The sequence below is a fragment of the Prinia subflava genome, assembly GCF_021018805.1.
Source record: "Prinia subflava isolate CZ2003 ecotype Zambia chromosome W unlocalized genomic scaffold, Cam_Psub_1.2 scaffold_54_NEW, whole genome shotgun sequence".
In the NCBI taxonomy this organism is placed as follows: domain Eukaryota; kingdom Metazoa; phylum Chordata; class Aves; order Passeriformes; family Cisticolidae; genus Prinia; species Prinia subflava.
The window spans coordinates 370211-389507 of record NW_026960619.1 but is presented as its reverse complement, the minus strand read 5'-3'; the positions used below and the strand labels follow the sequence as shown (position 1 = coordinate 389507).

General features: G+C 47.9%; 1 protein-coding gene across 7 annotated transcripts in view; it reads left to right on the top strand.

The window, feature by feature from the left end:
* The first annotated feature begins 14331 nt into the window (after positions 1–14331).
* LOC134565281 (muscleblind-like protein 3) overlaps positions 14332–19297 on the top strand; it is a 124142-nt gene continuing 119176 nt past the window's right edge. For 4 of the 7 annotated variants that reach the window (XR_010083854.1, XM_063424800.1, XM_063424798.1 and 1 more), the window contains exon 1: positions 14577–14709. The gene's annotated coding sequence lies outside the window, so the exon portion shown is untranslated. Of the gene's footprint in view, positions 14462–14570; positions 14710–19297 lie in introns of those variants that run through there. The other 3 variants (XM_063424802.1, XM_063424796.1, XM_063424801.1) reach the window with 3 other exon arrangements.

Genomic DNA, 19297 nt, shown 5'->3' with positions numbered 1-19297 from the left:
AACCAAGACAGAAAACTAGTCATCTGTCCCTCTATTGTGAAAGAATCCATCACTGTGTGAGAAATACAATGTGAAAAAGATACATCCTATCATGAAAAAGATAAAGCAAAAAATGAAATAGAAATGAGTTTTTAGCTAGTTATTACCTCTGTGTAAGGATGAGTTGTTTCTACATTTTGATGTTGTTAAAATTGATTTATGTGTAACTTAATTTTAGTTTGAGTTAATTATTGTTAAACATATAATTTTAAAGCTTGTTTTTAGGATTTGGGCCCTGATAAGTTTAAGTTAAGTTTAAGTCTATATTTAAATGTTAAGGAGTTTAATTAGTAATGAATTTTTATTGAGTTACCACACATATAGAGTTTATAAGGTTAATGAGAGTTGTAGATTTTTGTTGAGACTTACTTATGTTAGATTTAAGAGTTAGTTGATTTAAAGAGTGCTTTATAATTTGTAAAAGGTATAGTTGTTTAACTTGTAAAGTTTAGTCAAAAAAAAAGAAGAAAAAAAGAAAAGAAAAGAAAAGAAAGAAAAGAAAAGAAAAGAAAAGAAAAGAAAAGAAAAGAAAAGAAAAGAAAAGAAAAGAAAAGAAAAGAAAAGAAAAGAAAAGAAAAGAAAAGAAAAGAAAAGAAAAGAAAAGAAAAGAAAAGAAAAGAAAAGAAAAGAAAAGAAAAGAAAAGAAAAGAAAAGAAATTAAAAAAGGAAAGAGAGAGAGGAAAAGGAAACAGATTTAAAATTACATAGAAAATAGTTATTAGTGCCCTGCTAGCTACATTTAAGTGGTGCTGAGAGGGCTCTAGCTGACATCTCCAGCTGGAGTGGTCCCTTGCTTTACTGCTAGGTCTTCTAGTAGTTGTTTTTGAGAATGATTCTCAGAGCTGAACAAAGCCTCATCTCAGAACTCTCAGCGTTGTTGTCCTGCCTAGAGAGGTGGGTGCAGCTGGCTGAAGCCAGCCCCTGGCACATCTGTTTGTGCAGAGAAGCTTTGCTACTGCTCTTGGGTTTGGTCTTCTGTGCTGGGGGAGAGAGATGAGGGAAAGCTGTCTTGCACATTAGCTTTTACTGCTTTGTCACTCCTGAGGTTGGGGAGTGAATGGCCTGAGAGAATCTGTTTTTATGACCCCTCCTTGGCGGGTTGGGGCGGTGACCAGTGGGTCATTTTTCAGGGAGTTTGTGCTGGCTTAGTCCCAGGAGAGCATGTCCTGCGCTGCAGCGATGGGGACGCACAGTAGTGTGCCTCAGGGGATGAGTTTCAGAGCCTGAGGACTGTGGTGGTATGTTTTGTTCAGTGATGGCACTAGGGAGAGGGTTGAGAGCCGTGATGTCCCCATGACTGACAGAATGGGACAAGGGTAAGGGACTTTAGCCAGTGAGACTTTTCAGTCAGTGTGAATTTTGAGAGGATCAAGATCAGTTATAATAGAGGTAACTTGAATTCAGAGCCATGACGGCCCAGCCTTCTGCTGAGCAGAGTCATGTGGCACAAATTCTCTCAAGCTGAGTGACCTTCTCCCAGGTTCTCCAAATAGCAAATCTTCCCAGCTTCGACCACAGCCAGTGAGTTGAGAATAATGTTTCCTGAAACAGCTAAGTAATCTACAGGCTGAAATTGTACTTGTAAAGTCCATGTTTGTCGTTTGTCAGCCACATAAGAGCTTTTAGAAACATGATTCACAGCATTTTGAACTACCCGACATTCAAGAGGCAGTTAGCAGAGCCAACAAACTTCCTGGGCAGGAGGATGCCAGGGCAGCAGAAATTTACTGATAATCCTGCCAGCAGTAGCAGTAGAGTCAAGAAATTTTTGAGAAAGGTCTTAGGGCAATGAGTAAATAAACAGTTTTGCCCAGTGAAAACAAGTTTGACATTATAACTGTGCTTGGGAAAAAAAAAGAAAAAAAAAAAAGAAAAAAAAAAAAAGAAAAAAAAAAAAAAGTGAGAGAGAGGGAAAAGAAGGAAACAGGTTTAACTGAAATGATAATAACAGAACATTGATAAATAAGATTTAAAACGGTGCAAATTGCTAGATCCTTGATTGTATTGTTAGTTGTGAGTTGTCCTAGTGTATGAGAGTTTTAAGAGATAAGAGTTTTAAAATATAATTCGATGACATGTTAAGTATATAAATTAGTAGCATTTGTAAGTTGATGTTCAAGTTTTTATGTTGTTATTTGTCTGTAGGGTTTTCTAACAAGTACTTGTCATTTTAAATGATTCTATTTATCTTTTTAGCCATCTAAGTATTTCATAAATGTTGTTAACAGATATGGTTGTATTGTTAAGTGCAAGTCAGAATTTTCTCTTAAGTGTCATGTTAAGTATATAGTATGTCTCTTTTGTAATTAATCTTGTATGTTTTATGCAATGTTTTAGCATGTCCTTTTGAAACTTCATTTGATTCTTTTAACTGTGTTACGCATTTCGCTTGAAATGAGATTTTGGGCTTGTTTTGGTACCTCTTGTGTGAGTCGAGACATTGCATTTCAGTTTGTTAAATCTTTAAGTGTTTTTCAGAAGGTCTTGGAGAGAGATACCTGAAGCAGCATTGATAATTTTTCCATCAGGTGTTGATCCTGTGATTGCTCCAATTGGTACTCAACTGTCTTCAAGAAGAGTTCCAGAAAAGACGAGTTCCCGAGTGATCGGAACAATTTTTTATCTTAACTTTTAAATGTCTTTTTTGTGCAAAGATATTATGACAGTTGGTTGTATTTTAGGCATTTTATGTTTATTGTTGTTAGAGATTGTCTTTAAAAGATATGCTAAAAACATCACTCCAATTTAAGGTTTGAGTTCTGGCCAAACTCTAACTCTAACTTGGACAGATGGTGTTTGTTAACGAAGCCCAGAGGTTTCTGCTCCAAAAAATAATATGCAAGTTATCTTAACTTGACAATTTGATCCAATCAGAATGACAGCTGAATCAGCTTGGAGTGAAGATTGTCATCTTTACCCGGGGAAAGATGTCAAGGTTCACTAAAGAAAAGCGTTTCAGCAGTTTGCAGTCTCTGGGGTGATAGCAGAAATAGTTCGATAATCGCTTATCACTTTCATTAGTAAGCAAAATTCCGATTCTAGTCCCTTGTCTCTGAGAATGCTAATTCGCATACCAGGTCTGTTTTAGTTTCTTTTCTGCAAGCTGTAGACTCAATGAGATACTAACGAAAGCTGAACCAGACAACGAGACAGCAACAGACATGCAGCATTGCAGCAGCGTTGACAAAAGTAACCCTGGCCACCCAGTGACAACAGAGAAGTCTTCAGCTGTGATACATCATCAGGCAACGCAGAAGAAGAAGAGACAGCAGATGATTTGAAACTTTAATCTAGAACCTGCGTATGAATGAAGAGCAAAGACTGAATATAGTGTGCTCTCATCTTTTTGCTTTTAGCAGCTAAGATCTTTGGGTTTTTCTTGGGTAACTCAAGTAGTGCTTTGCTTATAACAGTATATGTAGAAGCAGCCAACCGTGTCACAGACCCAGTTTGGATAGCTCTAAAGAAAAAAAGGGGGGATGTGTAGGAGGATAGCTTATATCATAAGGTAGAGCTATCCGCAAAACTGGGCCTCAAGCCAGGCCTCAGACCAGGCCTCAGGCCTGGTCTAGCAGGCCTCAGTACGTTCCACATACGCAGCACAAATAACCTTATCTGTTACTAGAAATGTGTTAAGGTAGTGGTGCTGCTAGCATGGGACAGTTACTGGGAAGACACGGTGGCTACCTTAAACTGCAATAGCTTACATACTTCTGTATGTTCACTGCCTATCAGAATGCACCTGTTCGTGTAAACTATTCTGTCTGTATAAAACCCGACATCTCGCGGAATAAAGTAGGAGAACCTGTGATATAACCATATTGGTTTGGACCCTCGTTTCTCTAGTCCCCGATCTTATCTGATCCCAGCCTTCAGTCCCCAATTGAAAAAAACAGGGCATATGCCTTTTTAAATATTCAGCTCTTTATTAAAGTGATCAGCTCATTATTAAAGTCATCAGCAGGATTGTAGAATCCGGTTGGAGTTTTCCATGCTGCTGCGGCCATCCGAAGGAACAGGTGCTGTTCTAGTGGATGCTGAGTCCTTGTTCCCATAGAAACAGCTGGGAGTTCTCTCTGGTCAACCATCAGAAGGCAGAGCAGTGGCAGTCAGCTCTTTGCCCTCAGGGAAAAGCTTTGAGAGTTTCCCATTCTCTACCTGAGTTGCTTCAGCTGGCTGGTTCCCATTCCATCCGAACTCCTCATAGGTCATGGTGAATCTTCAAACCAGGTCAGGGGGTGCATCCATTTCGTGCTCGGCCAGGGCACTATCTAATTCTCCTCTGACGCCTCTAGCTTCTTGTCTTGGGGTGCAGTTTCCCTAAAAAATCCTCCCAGGATCCACCAGGGTGGTTTTATTTGCATATACACATGCATATGCATTTGTCCTGGTCGTAGCTGAGGTTACTCTTGCTGAATGAGGTAGTTACAAAGGACAATAGGGCTATCTAGGCGTGGGCAGCTTCTTTTCACATTTCAATTAGGTAGGGAAAAGTTGCCAGGCAACTTTCCTTCAGGGGTGCTCTCCCTACTCAGACTGGCTGGGGTGTGGGGGGGGGTTAAATAGGGAAAAACCCCCTAGGACAGGGACAGCCCAGCCTTTTTTCTTTTTTTTTTTTTTTTTTTACCGGGAAAGTTGTTCATAACACCCGGAAACTCGGGCCCCTCCTGCCTCCCTCCCTTTGAAGCTTGGTTTCCTTTCCCTCGGCGGTGCAGCGACATGACTGGGGACAGTGTGTTCATCGCATGCTGGCACTCGGGCTCTCTGCGCTGTTGAGCCCAACTGCTCCTACAGCCGCCCATGTCCTCCCTGCAGAGCAGTTCCTCCGTGACTGCTTGGGAGAGGGACAAATGCGGTGGCTGCAGCCATTTGCTGACTTTGGAGAAGGAATCCCTCCTTCCCCATATTGCCTGGCTCTGCACACCTCTTCACTGGTGATTTGTATGGGCAAGGAGGGACAAGAACACTCCCTTGCTGGAGGAAAGGACCAAGCATTTTTCTCTGGGTAATCCACCATAACAGTCAGCAAAGAAAAAGTCCCAAACCCTTTTGTTTAAAACAACTGGACCTCTCTTATCTGCTCCCACAAATTGAGAGCATCTTTTCCGGCCCTCTTGTTGCTGATCCAAGTCAATTGATTTGAAAGCCCGGATACCTGATGGCTGGGGCCTCATTTACTGCAGGTACCTGATGCTCACAGCCACCCACAGCCCACTGCCTCCTTTGTGAGCCTTGTTCCCCTCCTGTGTTTCTACCTTTGATGTTACATTCTTTCTCTTGCAAGTCCAAAGAACAAAGCTGTCCTCCTCGTGCACTCAGGCACTCCTTTTCCTAACTGAGCTCTGCAGTGCAGAGTTATTAATAAAAAATCACAGCATCATGTACAGCCCGCACCATCACATCTGTCAATGTCACCACCACGCAAGCTTGTTTTTTCCACCTTTTAGTGTTTCTTTGCTGCAGAGGTTGTTTAAAAGGAGGAGGAAAGCTGAGAAATCCCTCCCTACCTGCCAGAAGAAGTGAGTGATGATTTCAGTTAGGGGTGTGGCAGTTTGATGTCAGCACTCCTGGTTATTAAAAACTGTTATTTGCAAATATTCAGCTGCTAAAAATAAAAGAATTATAATACTCTACCATGATTTATCTTATTGAAGGTGTCAAAATGATCCTGGTTTGTCAACCTCTTATGTAAAATGTCAGTTTCTAAGTGGTGCTCATGGCCTGTGTCTCTGCTTACCCCTTGGTAACACATTCAAGGTTAATACTCAGCAGCAGCCACTAAAATCAGCTTCTGCTTGAGCGGGATTAGGTTTTGAAGACTTATTTTCAGCATTCCCCATAGTTAGTAGAATCCATACAGAACTGCAGGAATACAATGCAGGACCCTGTCTCAGCAAATGCTGGGTTTCACTGCCATGAGGGTGAGTGACGTGCAAAGCAACTTTGGACCCAAGGCCCCTCTGCCCTGACACATTGAACAATTCAGGACAAAGCCTTCTGAAGAAACTGTTGCAGCAAAAAAATACTTCACAGCAGAAGGCAGATTTTATGGTGGAGATCTTTCTGTGTTTTCCCTTTGCAGCATAGGTGGGACTTCTAATGAGTAACCACGCCACACTCCTCATAGCAGTGTTTCACTCACTCAATTGTCTTGTAGCAAGAAAAGGAATTAGCTTGTGGCTTTCTTAGTAGCTCAGAGGATTCACAATACTGCAGGAATGTGGAGCAGGGGAAGGTGTCACAACATCAGCCTGAAGCACCAAGTTTCTCCAGCATGGGCTGCAGGAACCATGGGTCTCATGGCCCCCAAAAAGGGATCTGCGGGTGGATGTGAGGGTGACACTGGCCCAGAAAACTGCTGCAACCTTCATCAATCCACTTGGCACAAACACTTCTGAAATAGTCTCTTTCTGTATGCATGTGCATTGCCACTGGGGTGCAGCTCTGCAATCTTGTTTCTGCTCAGCTCTCAGATTCCTTCATGCTACACACCCGTGGGCAGCCTGTGTGTACATTAGTAGGGCTTTTGCAGAGGACAAGCAGGACTCTTGCTGAAAAGAACAGGGCATATGCCTTTATTAATATTCAGCTCTTTATTAAAGTGATCAGCTATTTATTAAAATCATCAGAAGGATTGCAGAGTCCAACTGGAGTTTTTCAAGCTGCTGTGGTGATCCAACGGAGCAGGTACTGTTGCGGTTCTTCACCCAGCTATCCCCAGTAGGTGGCAAGTCCTTGTCTCCACGGGAACGGCTAGAAGCTCTCTCTGGTCAACCGTCAGAAGGCAGAGGGCTGAGGGGTCTGTCACTAGAGTGCAGAGTCAGCTCTTTACCCTCAGGGAAACACCGCAAGGGTTTACCCTTGTCTGTCTCTGTCGCTTAAGCTGGCCAGTTCCCATTCCATTAAGACTCCTTGTAGGTCATGGTGAATCTTCAAACCAGGCCAGGGGGTGCGTCCACTCCTTCCTTGGCCAGGGCACCCTCTAATTCTCCTCTGATGCATCTAGCTTCTTGTCTTGGGATGCAGTTCCTCTAAAAAACCCTCCCAGGATTCACAGGGTTGGTTTTATTTGCATATACAAATGCATATGCATTTTTCCTGGTCACAGCATACAGTGTCCCTGCTGAAAAAGGTAGTTACAGCTAACAATGACTGGGCAATCTAGGCAGGAGCTGCTCCTTTTCACATTTTACTGAGGTAGGAGAATGTCACAGGGAGGCTTCCCTTTGACCTCAAACTTGCTGGGGTGTGGGGGTACCTCTAGCCTAGCCAGGAGGGGGGGGGGTCAGTGGCTTTCAAGGGACAGTAGCTCTCAGGGTTATTGTTTCCCTGAGATTCTCCCTGGGGTTGCTGACCCCCAAGGTAATAAGGGTTCTCCCAAGGTTGCTGTTCCCTGGGAGTTTCCTCTGGGTTGCTGTTCCCAGAGGTAATAAGGTTTTCAGTCTTCTCTTTGCCCTAAGTGTTACACACTAGACGTAGAGACGACAAGCTGAGTCCGCCGGTGCACATTTCCAAGGTTGTTTATTCTTCATTATCTCAGTCCTTTTTCAGCTCTGCCAGGGCTCCCTGGCAGGGTACCTTATCTTAGTTCTTTCTCAGCTCTGCAAGGCATCCCCAGCAGAGCAGGACACGCGGCAGACTGGGCGGATCAGAGAGCCCCACACCCCACGCACGGCATCCCTGACCCAACCACTGTCCGAGACGCACTTTTCATTCACAAAACTTTACCAATGTCTACCACCCACACCAACATGTCAGCTCCACTCCAAGCCAATCTCCTAAACCCAACCCAGCACAAGATGGGGGACGAGAGCAAGAACAAGGAAGACAGGGGCCACTCCCCAATTCCTCCACCTTGTCCCCTCGGCCCCACATGCTAAGAATCCTAACCTCTATATCTATACTCTACAACAAACCATCCACTACTCACCTCAAATTCTTAGGATTTGTGATTCCTCCTGCATGTGAGTGTTCACTCCCATGGACAGGAATCAGAGCCAGTGTCCTCCTGGGATCCGCGCGGGCCCAACTGACCCCCCTGTACAGATCCCAGACCCCCCCGTCCGGTCTCCAAACCCCCCAGGGTGGCCAGAGGGATGCTCTAGACTCCAACAAGTAGCATCACCCCAGCTATGGGGTTTCTCTGCAAAAGAGAAAACCCCCCATTTTTCTAAAAGGCAGGGTGACGGCACAAATCGGGAGGAGGGGGGTTGCATTCGGAGTGCTCAGAGCTCTTTTAATATGCTAATGGATGCTCGCATTTTTCTCTGGGGGAATGGTGTGGCTGTCTCAGCTGTTTCGCTATGGGGCTAGGACAGGGATAGCCCAGCCCCCTCCCAGGACCACAGCAGCAACCACGGGCAGTTTTTATTTCGTTCCTTACACTTGCCATCATTGGCTCCCAAGGAGGTGGCACAGTGCCCAAATGGGTTTGTTGAGAGTAAGCCAAAGCTGGAATTAGTGTGACTGTAGTATGGGGAGAGTAACAGCAGACCCAGACCAATTCACTATGTAGGCAAACAGCTGCCAGGAGAGTTTGGTGGAGCCAGGGGAACAGGGTGATGGAGAGATGGCTGCACTGGGACTGGAAGCCCCATCCAGTCTCCCTTGTTCTCTGGTATGTGAGGCTGCCTAGGAGTCTCATCAGTTGCAGGATTAAAATCTTGTGGACTTCAGGGAAGGTGGAAACTTCTGTGGGCTAGGCAGGATGTAGATCTCTTTCAGATGTAAAATCCCTGAGTGCCTTGTGCCAGCTTGTGTGAGTGGCCATTTATTTCCCAGCTGGAGAGCTGCACAGTGAGTGAGGGGGAAGGAAATCCCACTCTGTGCTAGAATTGCTTTGGTGTAGAGTATCAGGGATATTTCTTCCTCTATTGTTACAACTACCTTACACCACATGCTACTTTCTGCTGGTTTTTTTAGCAAGGAGAGCAAAATGGCTCTTGCTTTTGTGCCCTTACAACGTGTATGTGCCATGGGGCATAACGTGGGAAGGACATTGAATATACCTGCTCCTTCTGTTATCCATGGGCTGTTCACAAAACCACGTTAATATCTCTTCCCTCCAGATACCTGCCAGAGACACAAACCTCTCCTGCTTTGTAATTCCTGTCCAGGAGGTTTGGGACACAGATGAGAAGCCATAGACTAAGAGGCCCCAGTCTGGTCCTCTCTGGCTTCTTCCCTGGGGCAGTCCCAAGCAGAGAAGCTCAGGATATTCCTGTTTCTCCTCTCTGGTTCACCCAGCTGGTCCTTTGACTGCTCACAGAGTTGAGTGCGCAACCCAGTTGAGTTTCCAGCATTGAATGCAGCCCCTCTGAATCTACCAGCTAAGCCATCTGCTCAAGTGTTTCAACTTTGTACAAATTCCAGCCCAAGTTTCCCAAGCATAGACACAGCCAAGCTGCCTCAAATGGATGCTGAGAGCAGATCAAACACTTGTACAGTGTGCAAGCAGCTGGAGATGTAAAGCACCACCTCTACAGAGAGGAACTTGCCCTGTGCCAAATACGGGATGTGGCATGAGTCAAAATGAGGGACACCAGGAAATAATAGACTTCACATGAAGGAGAGCAATAATTAGCAGCTGTAAATCACCTTTCATCTACAGATCACAGAGGCGTCTCAAGCACTAATTAGCACAGCCTTGCAGCATCCCTGCCCCATAACTAGCGCAGGGCAATGGTTATTCCATCTGCTGGCACACAGCCACATGTCCTTGCAGGCACCAGCAAGAGGGAACTGGCTTGCAAGGTTGGTCCTGTTATACTTCTCACAGCTGGGCTGGAAGTTCTCGGGCACCTGTGCCAAGGCGCTGCTGTGTGTCCCAAGCCAGTGCAGGTTTGGTGTCTGCTTCCAGAGCAGGTAAGTGAAGATGGGCCAGGGGGAAAAAAACACACTTGGGATCCAAGCAATTTCTGCTTTGGGTTCTATCTAATATTTTCTGTGTGGAAATCACTACTTAATTCAAAGAAAACTTGAGTGAGCAAGGTAAGCTCCTCCAGGAGCAAAAGTCCTTCTTAACAGGATTTTAAGTAAGTATGTCAGGCAAGTTTATGATCTCCTAAAGTTTTCATAAATATACATGTGTATATATATTTAAATATGTATATTTACAAAACATTTTCAAAAAATCTAGAGTTCTTTAACCTTGGTAGTTATCTGTGTAATGTTGGGAAGACACACCTAAAGGACTTAACTCAGGCATGAAGCAGAGAAGACAGGTTTGAAAGGATCTATATGTGGAGTTGTTCATATTTCTTGGGAAATGCACAGAAACCTGGCCAGCCCCTGCCTCAATCTCCTGCTTCTCTGAGTTGAGTCATCTTTCCTAGGAAAAATGAAATATGCTTTTCTTGGAAGAATTTAAGTGTGCGAAAGTGGCATCCTCAGGAAATTTCCCAGTTAGCTGTAGGTGAACCAGACCCATCTTCCCTCCCCCTGGGCTGGCTACCTACAGCACATCAGCAGCACCCCAGTGCCTGAAGGACACAGCATGAGTCTCTGGGTTGCAAAACTTGTCTATTTTGAGTTTGCAGTGAGCAAAATGAAACAGAAGTTACTGGGCTTCATGTGGGAATTGAAATGCAAGACTGTGAAACACAAGAGAGGGGAATCAGACTGGTTAGTCTCTCTCTGCATCTGAAATGTCTATGAACATTGTTGAAATATTGCATGTGATCATTTTGCATGGCAGAAAATAGCTCTGCAAGGTGCTGGGTGGCAGTGCAAGCCAGCCCTTGGCATCACACAGCTCCCAGCATTGCTTTGTTGTCACATCAGGAGCTTTGCTGTACAAAGAAAGCATAACTGGAGTCTGCTGCTTTGTCCATGCTACAAGGAGGTAAATTAAAGGCTAGAGAGATTTTAATTTGCTCCAGGACATAAAGAATGTCAGGGCAGAAGTGAGACCTGCAAGCCCTAGCTGACAGTCCCTTGCCCCAACTTCTGAATGATGTGGGATTCATTCCCTTTGTTAAAACAACCTTATAATTTATAACCTCTGTTTCATGATTCAGCTTTTCTGCAGTAATCAACTGATCGCCATCAAAGCAGGGCAGCATCAGATTTAAGGAGGAAGATGCAATAGGCTGATGCAGCTCAGGCATGCTCCTTGGAAAGGGCAGTTTGATGGAGGAAATGAGGGATACTTTATCAAAGGGCTGCTCTTTTTGGAGAGGAGTTCTCTGAGATCTCTGTGCCAAATCCTAAACTACCTGGAGTTCCTGTTGTGCAAATCCCCACCCATGGCTTCTGCCCTGCCAGAAACACCAGTGCCTCATCACCATGAATGTGGCCCTGTGCAGGCCCAAAGCTACAGACAAACCTGGTTTTCCTGGTTCCTCTTCTCCTTCTTGCCTGTAGGTCAGAGCATCAGACATGCACTGCTCTACATACAGCAACCTGGGGCCCTACCAGTGGCACAGCTACCAGTTCTACATTTAAAGCAAGACTCATTGCCAAGAAAAATCTCCTAGAAAGTCCAACACACCCACTTTTATTCTTCGCACTGTAGTGTGATGTGTCTAACAAGGCAGCACAGCTCCCCAGGCTTCTAATGACCATGTTGAGAGGGTTTGGTAACTGTTGTATTATGTTGTCTGCAAAAATCAGGCTACACAGCTGCAATCTTCATCCCATTTAGCAGACTGGGAAGCAGAGATACAAAATTGAAAGGACCATCCCTTTCCAAAATCTTCTGGTGATTTTTGGCTAGCTCTGGATCAAGTTGCCATGTTCAGGTAAGTCAGTAACTGCTGGCCCAAGTGATGTGCCCATGAACACACAAATAATCAGTAGCAAACACCCAAGAAGAAGCCAAACCCTTGAGACACAATCCTGTGGTGCAAATTTGTGCTCATCCTTCTTTTTTTAGGAGCTAATCCTTTGTCCTTGCAGGAAGAGGAATTTTCCATAAATGTGGTATTTTTTTACAGTTCATTGTGTGTTTAATCTTTCACAGTGGGATCATTATGGTTTTATCAGCAGCATGTAACACTTTGTCATCTTCAACTGACTTTGCAACCATTAACTAATTCATCTTAACTATGAATCAGTGGTGGTAACTAGGAAGGGAGGCAAAGTGGTCTGCTGGTGCTCACTAGGGAAGTGGTTGTCAGAACGGGGCACAAAAACCAAGGCTCACGCTTTGCTGCTCAGACCACGAACACAACAGTTTTATTAGTGTTGTTCCCATTAGTGCTGCTGTCAGGGAGGGCTACTCTGAGTGCAATAAACCCTCAGCTGCTTCTCTCTGCCTCTGGTTGAGTTCATGCTTGACAAAATGTCACCAACCCCCCCAAAAATGCTGAATTAAGAAAAAAAAAAGGTGACTGACTGTTTTCCTCAGTGATCCAGTGGTTGCTGGTTGTTTTCCGCTCCCCATAACAAAATGCATAATCCAATTATCTATATTTGTGGGAATTAGATGCTAAAGTCAGAAAGGAGCAGGGCTGCTTGCAGCCACAGTCTGAGAGGTTTTTAAGGGTCACATTGGCAGAGACTGACTTGAAGCATCCTGAAGCCAGCTGCCAGGAAATTAGCTCTTCGTTTGCAGTATGCAGAACATGTACAGCGGCTTCACAATTTACTTGCTCATCTGCTTCACATTGCGCCTACTCCCTTGCAACTGTCCTGGCATATGCAATCTTCTGTTGCAAAACAAGAGTGAAAATGAGCACTGCAGCATGGAAGAGCTGTGCCACCACCCAGGTAAGGGTGGCCAAGCCTGGCAGGGACACGGCTCCTCTGGGGGGGGGCTGGAGTGACAACAGCTTCAGTGACGGGAGGCTGTGGTGGTGGCTTTGAGGACAAATGAGATGTGTTTGGGGGAATGTGATGATTGCTTGGGGACAGCGGGGATATGGCCCCTCAGTGAGAAGGTGCAATGATGGCTTTGGACATAAGGATGGGTGCAGTGGAGGAGGTGATGGTGACTTCGGGGACAGCAGGAACAGAGCGGGAAGGTGTAATAGTGACTTTGGGAACAGCAGGGATACGGTGGGGACATGTAAGAGTGGCTTTAGAGACAGAGGGTACAGAGTGGGAAGATATGATGGTGACTGTGTACAGTGGGGACACAGTGGGGGCATATGATGATGGCTTCAGGGACAGCAGGAACAGAGCGGGAAGGTGTAATAGTGACTTTGGGAACAGCAGGGATACGGTGGGGACATGTAAGAGTGGCTTTAGAGACAGAGGGTACAGAGTGGGAAGGTATGATGGTGACTTTGTACAGTGGGGACACAGTGGGGGCATATGATGACGGCTTTGGGGACAGAGAAGACAGAGCAGGAAGGTGTAATGGTGGCTTTGGCAACAGAGGACACAGTGGAGGGTATATGATGGTGACTTTGGGACAGCAGGGACACAATGGGGGGGTGAGATGGTGGCTTTGTGAACAGTGGGGATGCAGCCCCTCAGCAGGCGGATGTGATGGTGTCTTTGGGGACAGTGGGGACACACAAGAAGGTGTGATGGTGGCTTTGGGGACAGAGAGGAAACAGCAGGGATATGTGACAGTGGTTTGGGGACAGTAGGGATTCAACCCCTCATCAGGGGGCTGTGACAGTGGCTTTGGGCACTGAGGGTACAGAGTGGGAAGGTATCATGGTGGCTTGGTGGATAGTGGAACTACAGCCCCTTAGAAGGTGGATGTGATGGTGTTTTTGGGGACGGTGGGGACACAACAAGGTGGCGTGATGGTAGTTTTGGAGACAGCAGGGACACAGTGGGGATGTGTGATAGTGACTTTGGGAACAGTGTGGTAAGTGCATGATGGTGGCTTTGGGGACAGAGGTGACAGAGCAGGAATACGTGATGGTGATTTGGGGACAGTAGGGATGCAGCCCCTCAGTGGGAGGACGTCACAGTGGTTTTGGGGACAGCAGGGCCCCAGCAAGGAGGTGTGATGGTGGCTTCAGGGATAGCGGGGACATGTCAGGGGCGTGCGATGGTGGCTTTGGGGACGGAGTGGATAAGCCAGGGAAGTGTGATGACGGGGGTGGAGGGGACACGGCAGGGAGGTATGGCAGTGGCTTGGGGACCGAGACGACGCAGCCCCTCAGCAGGTGGCGGTGGCTTTGGGGACAGGTGGGCTCAGTGCGGGAGCGCGGTGGCTCTGTGCATAGCGCCGGGCAGAGGTGCGGATGCCGGGAGGTGCCCGGGCATCCCGGCCAGCGGCGGGAGCAGCGTCCCCGAGGCGCGTCTCACGGGTCGCGGCGGGGCGGGGGTCGCGGTGCGGTTACCATGGCAGCAGCCGGGCGGCGCGCGGCCGGCGGGGCGCGGCGCGGCGCGGCGCAGCCCCGGAGCGTACCATGTGCGCCCGGCGGCGGAGGGGCCATGACGGCGGTGGCTGCTGCTGCTGCCCTGCTGAGATAGCTCTGCCACGGCGGGCCCGGCGACCAGGAGCCACTGCGTCAATGTAACGGCGGGGACGGGGAGGACGAGGGGGGACGCTGAGTGGCATTTCCACGCCGCGCGTGGCCGCGGGGAGAGGAGGGGAGAGGGGGGGAGAGGGGGGCGGAGGGGGGGCGGAGGGCGGGCGGGAGGCGTTAAAATGGCGGCGCGCAGGCGGCCCCCGCGCTAAACCGGTCCCCGTGGCTCGCCCCACGCCATCGCGCGTGGCACGGAGCGGCCACCGCTGTCTGCGAGTGCCGCCGCTGCTGTGAGGTAAGGCCGGGGCGGCCGCGGGGCGCTCGGTGCCGCTCCGAGCCGCGGGCGCCCGGGGACGGGGGGCGCGCTCCGGGGAGGGGGCGCGGCGGCGGCTGGTTCCGGTCCAGCGGGCGGCTGTCCTGGGAGCGCAGGCGGGCTGGCCGCGGGTGCTGGCGCGGTTCCTTTGTCTGGCGGCGGCGGGCCCGGGCTCCGCTCCGGCGGGCGGCTGCGGAGGGCAGCTGGCGCGGTTGGAGCGTGGCGGAGGCGGCGTTCTGTTCTTGAATAGGAAAAAAAAAATCACAAAACCCACACCAGAACTAATTTTTGCCGCCGAAAGTGTTGCAGGCGCTGCCGTAGCCCTGGACGCCTGGTAGCGTGGCAAACCCCTGCTCGGAGCAGCGGGAAGCGGAGTTTTACTTCTGGAAAAGCAGCTCAAAGTCTCCGGAGGGCTCCGACCGCCGCAGCGGCGAGAGAGGGGCCGGAGGGGGGATTTTTTTCCTTTCCTCTTTTTTTTAATTTTTTTTTTCCTGACTCTTATGAAGACATGCGCATTTGTTCATTCTTGCCACTGCACTGGAGTCTGCCTAGAAACAAAGAACACAGCCTGGCGAAGTTGATGCTGGCTGCCAAAGTGTTTGGCTTTTTTTTTTTTCTTTCTTCTCCATTTTTATGTGCCATCGGTAAAAACCTCGAGATGTTTCCTTCAATTATTCCCATGTGCCTGCTGATGGAAACACACCCTCCCAGCCTCCCTGCCGCCTCTCCCCTCGCCCCCCTCGCTCCTACCAGCCCAGGTTACGCATTTTGGAAAGTGCAGCCATGATAGACCAAGTTCTCTCCCATTTTGCCCCGGCCCCGCGGTGTGACAGCTCGCAGGAGGTGTGCCTTCTCACCGGGAGCCACCCCCTTGCTGAATCATCGCCGAGCCATGGCCGTACAGCTCGTCCGCTCGGGCAGCGGAACATTCCCCGGCCGAGCATGAGGCGGTGGCGAGGCCGGCGCTGAGACAGAGACCTGTTAACATTCGGCTCAGGCGCGGGCGAGCGGCTGCGGGGAGAAAACCTTCCCGTTTCATGTCAGTGGGAGCCACGGATGCAGTTTTGAGCTCAAAGGCAAGACATGTGCTGCTGTAAGGAACATTCCCTGCCTTTGAGGTAGTGAAAGTCCGACTGACTGGTCCTGCAGCTTTTGCCTCTGAAAAATCCCTTCTTGCTCAAATAGGCTTCGTGTGTGATCAGCACCGGGCTCGGGGAGCAACATGCAAATTTGTGGTGTTGTGGCTCTTAGCAATGATCCTATATTGCGTTTGCATAGAGAAGTGTATAAACAGTAGTGTCGTGTCTGTGCTATTTGCCTAAAACTAGTTTATTCTGCACTGATGGAAGTCATTGCCTTTGTTACCACAAGGAAATAATGACTTAATCTTTATGGGGCTTGGGGTGCGAGCATGTCAGATGCTGCGGTGTTGCTAGGTATCCCAGCCTCCATTCAAAGGTTGCCAAAAAGTAAGAGAGTGAGAGGTGGGATGAGTAATTTTCAGCTGGGGTGTATCAGGCAAGACCAAATTGCAGCAGTTGTTGGACATGTAACATGATCCTGTAATTAGAGTGAGGTTATAGTCTATACCATGAAGAAACTATTGAATACCTGAGTTGGAGCAGTCTGTATTAAGCTAGTTATTCTGGGATTATACAGAAGCAGAAGTAATGCAGTTAAAGTTTCCATAGAGCAGCTTCCATGGGGTTGCAGAGATGTTTTCCCCCTTTGGTCCTCCTTGTGGGTGTTTTGCTGTTGAGGTAGTATGTGGAGGCTGCCGTGGTGCTGCTCTCCAGGTTGGAGAAACGCAGTACATGGCACAGTCATGCTCCTTGGAGCTTATTTTACTAATGAACATCTAAATCATGCATTTCGGTCCTGTGAGGGAAAAAATCCTGAAGGGGAGGACTTGGGGGTTCAGCTTTGTGCAGAAGTGAAGGACTTAAAGGACTATGTAATTCGGACTTGAAACTTCCCTGCCCCCATTACTCTCCAAACCCCAAGAAAGATGAGTGTTAGCAAGTCTGGTGGAGAGCCTGCAGGCTGTGGTCTTTTCAGTGCTCCTGCCAGTCGGGCAGGATCTTCTTGGGATGGCTTCAAGTGGCTCTGGTTTGCTGTAGGGTTGTAGTGGTGTGGAGCTGCACAGGCAGACCTGGGAGGCTGTGCAGAGGTCAGTGTGTGGGCACCAGCTCTGCTCATGGGTGATAGTTTCCCTTGGTGTCTGTGTATATATATATAGACATGTTACATATTTAAATGAAGTAATTTTAAAGTAGAGATGGCCCAGAAAAGTTTTGAAAACTATTTCAGTGTTTTGAGTGTTTCTCTTTCAAAGACAATGGACTGTGTTGAAGCTTCTAGGTATTATGGGATGTGCTGATAGCAGAAGGAGCAGTCTACTTCAGGCTCAATTGACCTTCCTAGGAGCAGCTGAGTTTTATGTGTGCACCTGGTTCAGCCTGTTTACAGCTGTGTGGCCACTGCAGATCTGGTGCTGCCTTATTGGCCTTTTGGGATATGTTGACAGGGACCCAAAGCAGACCTGGTGGTCAGCAAGGGAATTAGCCCCACAGTGCTGTAAACTGTCCTGCTCAGCCTCCTGCATCATCTGGCCAGGTCAGCAGAATTTAGGGTGCCACATCCTTTCCATTTCTGTGAGGGAGTGAGGGACCCACATGGAAAAAGAGGGAGTGGATCTAGACCTGTCATTCCTCCCTCCCAGTGCTGGACCATGTGCTGCAGGAAGGTTACTGACAGTAGGGATGCTGGGCAGTTGTCCCTCTGAGATGTTGAATCCACACAGAGGATTTTCTGGTGGTTTTTGTGCCAAGTTCCATATCACAAGCAATGGGAGCCTGCTCTGCCCTCTTATTCTCTGTTGAGGAATGGCTGGCATAAGCCTCAAATGTTATTCTTAGAATTTTACAGACCTAGAAATTTTCACCTGGGCTTGTCCCATCTTGGCAAGAGGAATATGTGGAGCTTAGAATTTTGCACTTATGATGCTATTAGACGTGAAGTTTTGAGGGGCTGTTCTGCACATTTAGGGAATCTCAAAGTGCAACTTAAAAACTTGTGACTGCAGAGAGAGGCTGGCTTTCTTACTTGCAAATGGCTTGCAAATCAGTTGTGAAGCTGGTGCTGTGGTGGAAGTGATGCTGCTTCTGGCCTTTTCCTCCATACTCTTCCATCCTTGTGATTTAAGAATAATCTTTCTGAATAACAAGAAAAAAGAGGACACTCATTTTAACCATCACTCAGCTTCTCCATGTGGCCACAGAAATGGTTGTGTTGGCACAAGGACTTGGGGGGCCCAGGAAGGACAGGATGAGGCTGGGCCACAGCATAACTGCATTGCTAATGTCTGGCAAATGGATCTTCCTAAAGGCACAAGTCAAACCATGGCTGGTTTAGTCACCAGTGCCTGCAGCTCAGTCAGGAGCTTGAAAACAAATGAAGATTTTCTTTGTGGCGAATGCAGGCACAGGTGAAGCTGATGAATGTACAGTTAGGATTTGGTGACTGATGCCCTGTGTTGGTTTAGCAAGGAAGTGATTCTTCCGAGGAAGTTATAGCAAAACCAGTTAGTGACTAGGCATGAAAATTGACAGCTAATATAGCCATTAGGAAGGTGACACGCCTCTTCAAACACATAGGGTTGAAATCAGAGAACTCCCGGGAATCTCTCTCTTTCTTCTGGCCTTGGAGAGAGGTAACAGGAACAGCAGGGCCAGCCCCACTCTGCCACGGCCCCCCTCCCCCCACCCCCCCCCCCCACCCCAGGCCTGGAGTGGCCTGGCCAGGCTCTGCCACTGCTGCAGCCCTGGCAGGGCTGAGCCAGGCCCCAGGTCCCAGCAGCTGCCGGTGGGGGGGGGGAGAAGGGAGGCCCTGGCTACTAACATCTAGCCAACTTTAAAGCTTGCCCAGCCGACAGCCTGGGCCGACAGAGGTGTCTACTGGGCCCCTGATAACAGCTCTGGGCCCAAGCTGGGCTGGGGCCACTCTAGTACCAGCAAGAGGTGGGAGAAGTGTCCATCAGCCTGTCCTGGCTGCTGAGATTTCTGACCACCAGTTCTCTGGGCCGCTCTGATCGATCTCTTGGGGTGAGTTCCCCCCCTCCATCAGCGTGGGCTTTGAAATCCATCACCGTGAGCCGAAGCCCAAGGAAGACAGACCCAGGCGAGATGTTAACTCTTTCACTGCATAAATTAAGACCTGAGGACATTAACCCTTTCCCCAAGTGAGAGGAAAATAGTCAAAGTGAGATGTGGAGAGACACAGCATGAAACTGAAGCCAGTGAAGAGAGAGAAAGAGTAAAGATCCTAAGTGATGAGAACATGGAGAAGATGCCTTGATTTTTGGGCTGAAAGTCTTGTGAGCCATGGTAACAGACTGTAATATGCTAGAATATCCCTTTAAATCGTGAAAAATATGCATTGGGGAAAATAAGATTGTTCAGATTGTGGACTGGAGCAAAGGTATTTGTGATGGACTAAGTGAACATTGAAGTAGCTATGATCCCATGAGAAGCTGTGATTTTTATGAGAAGTTTGAACAGAGGGAGAGAGA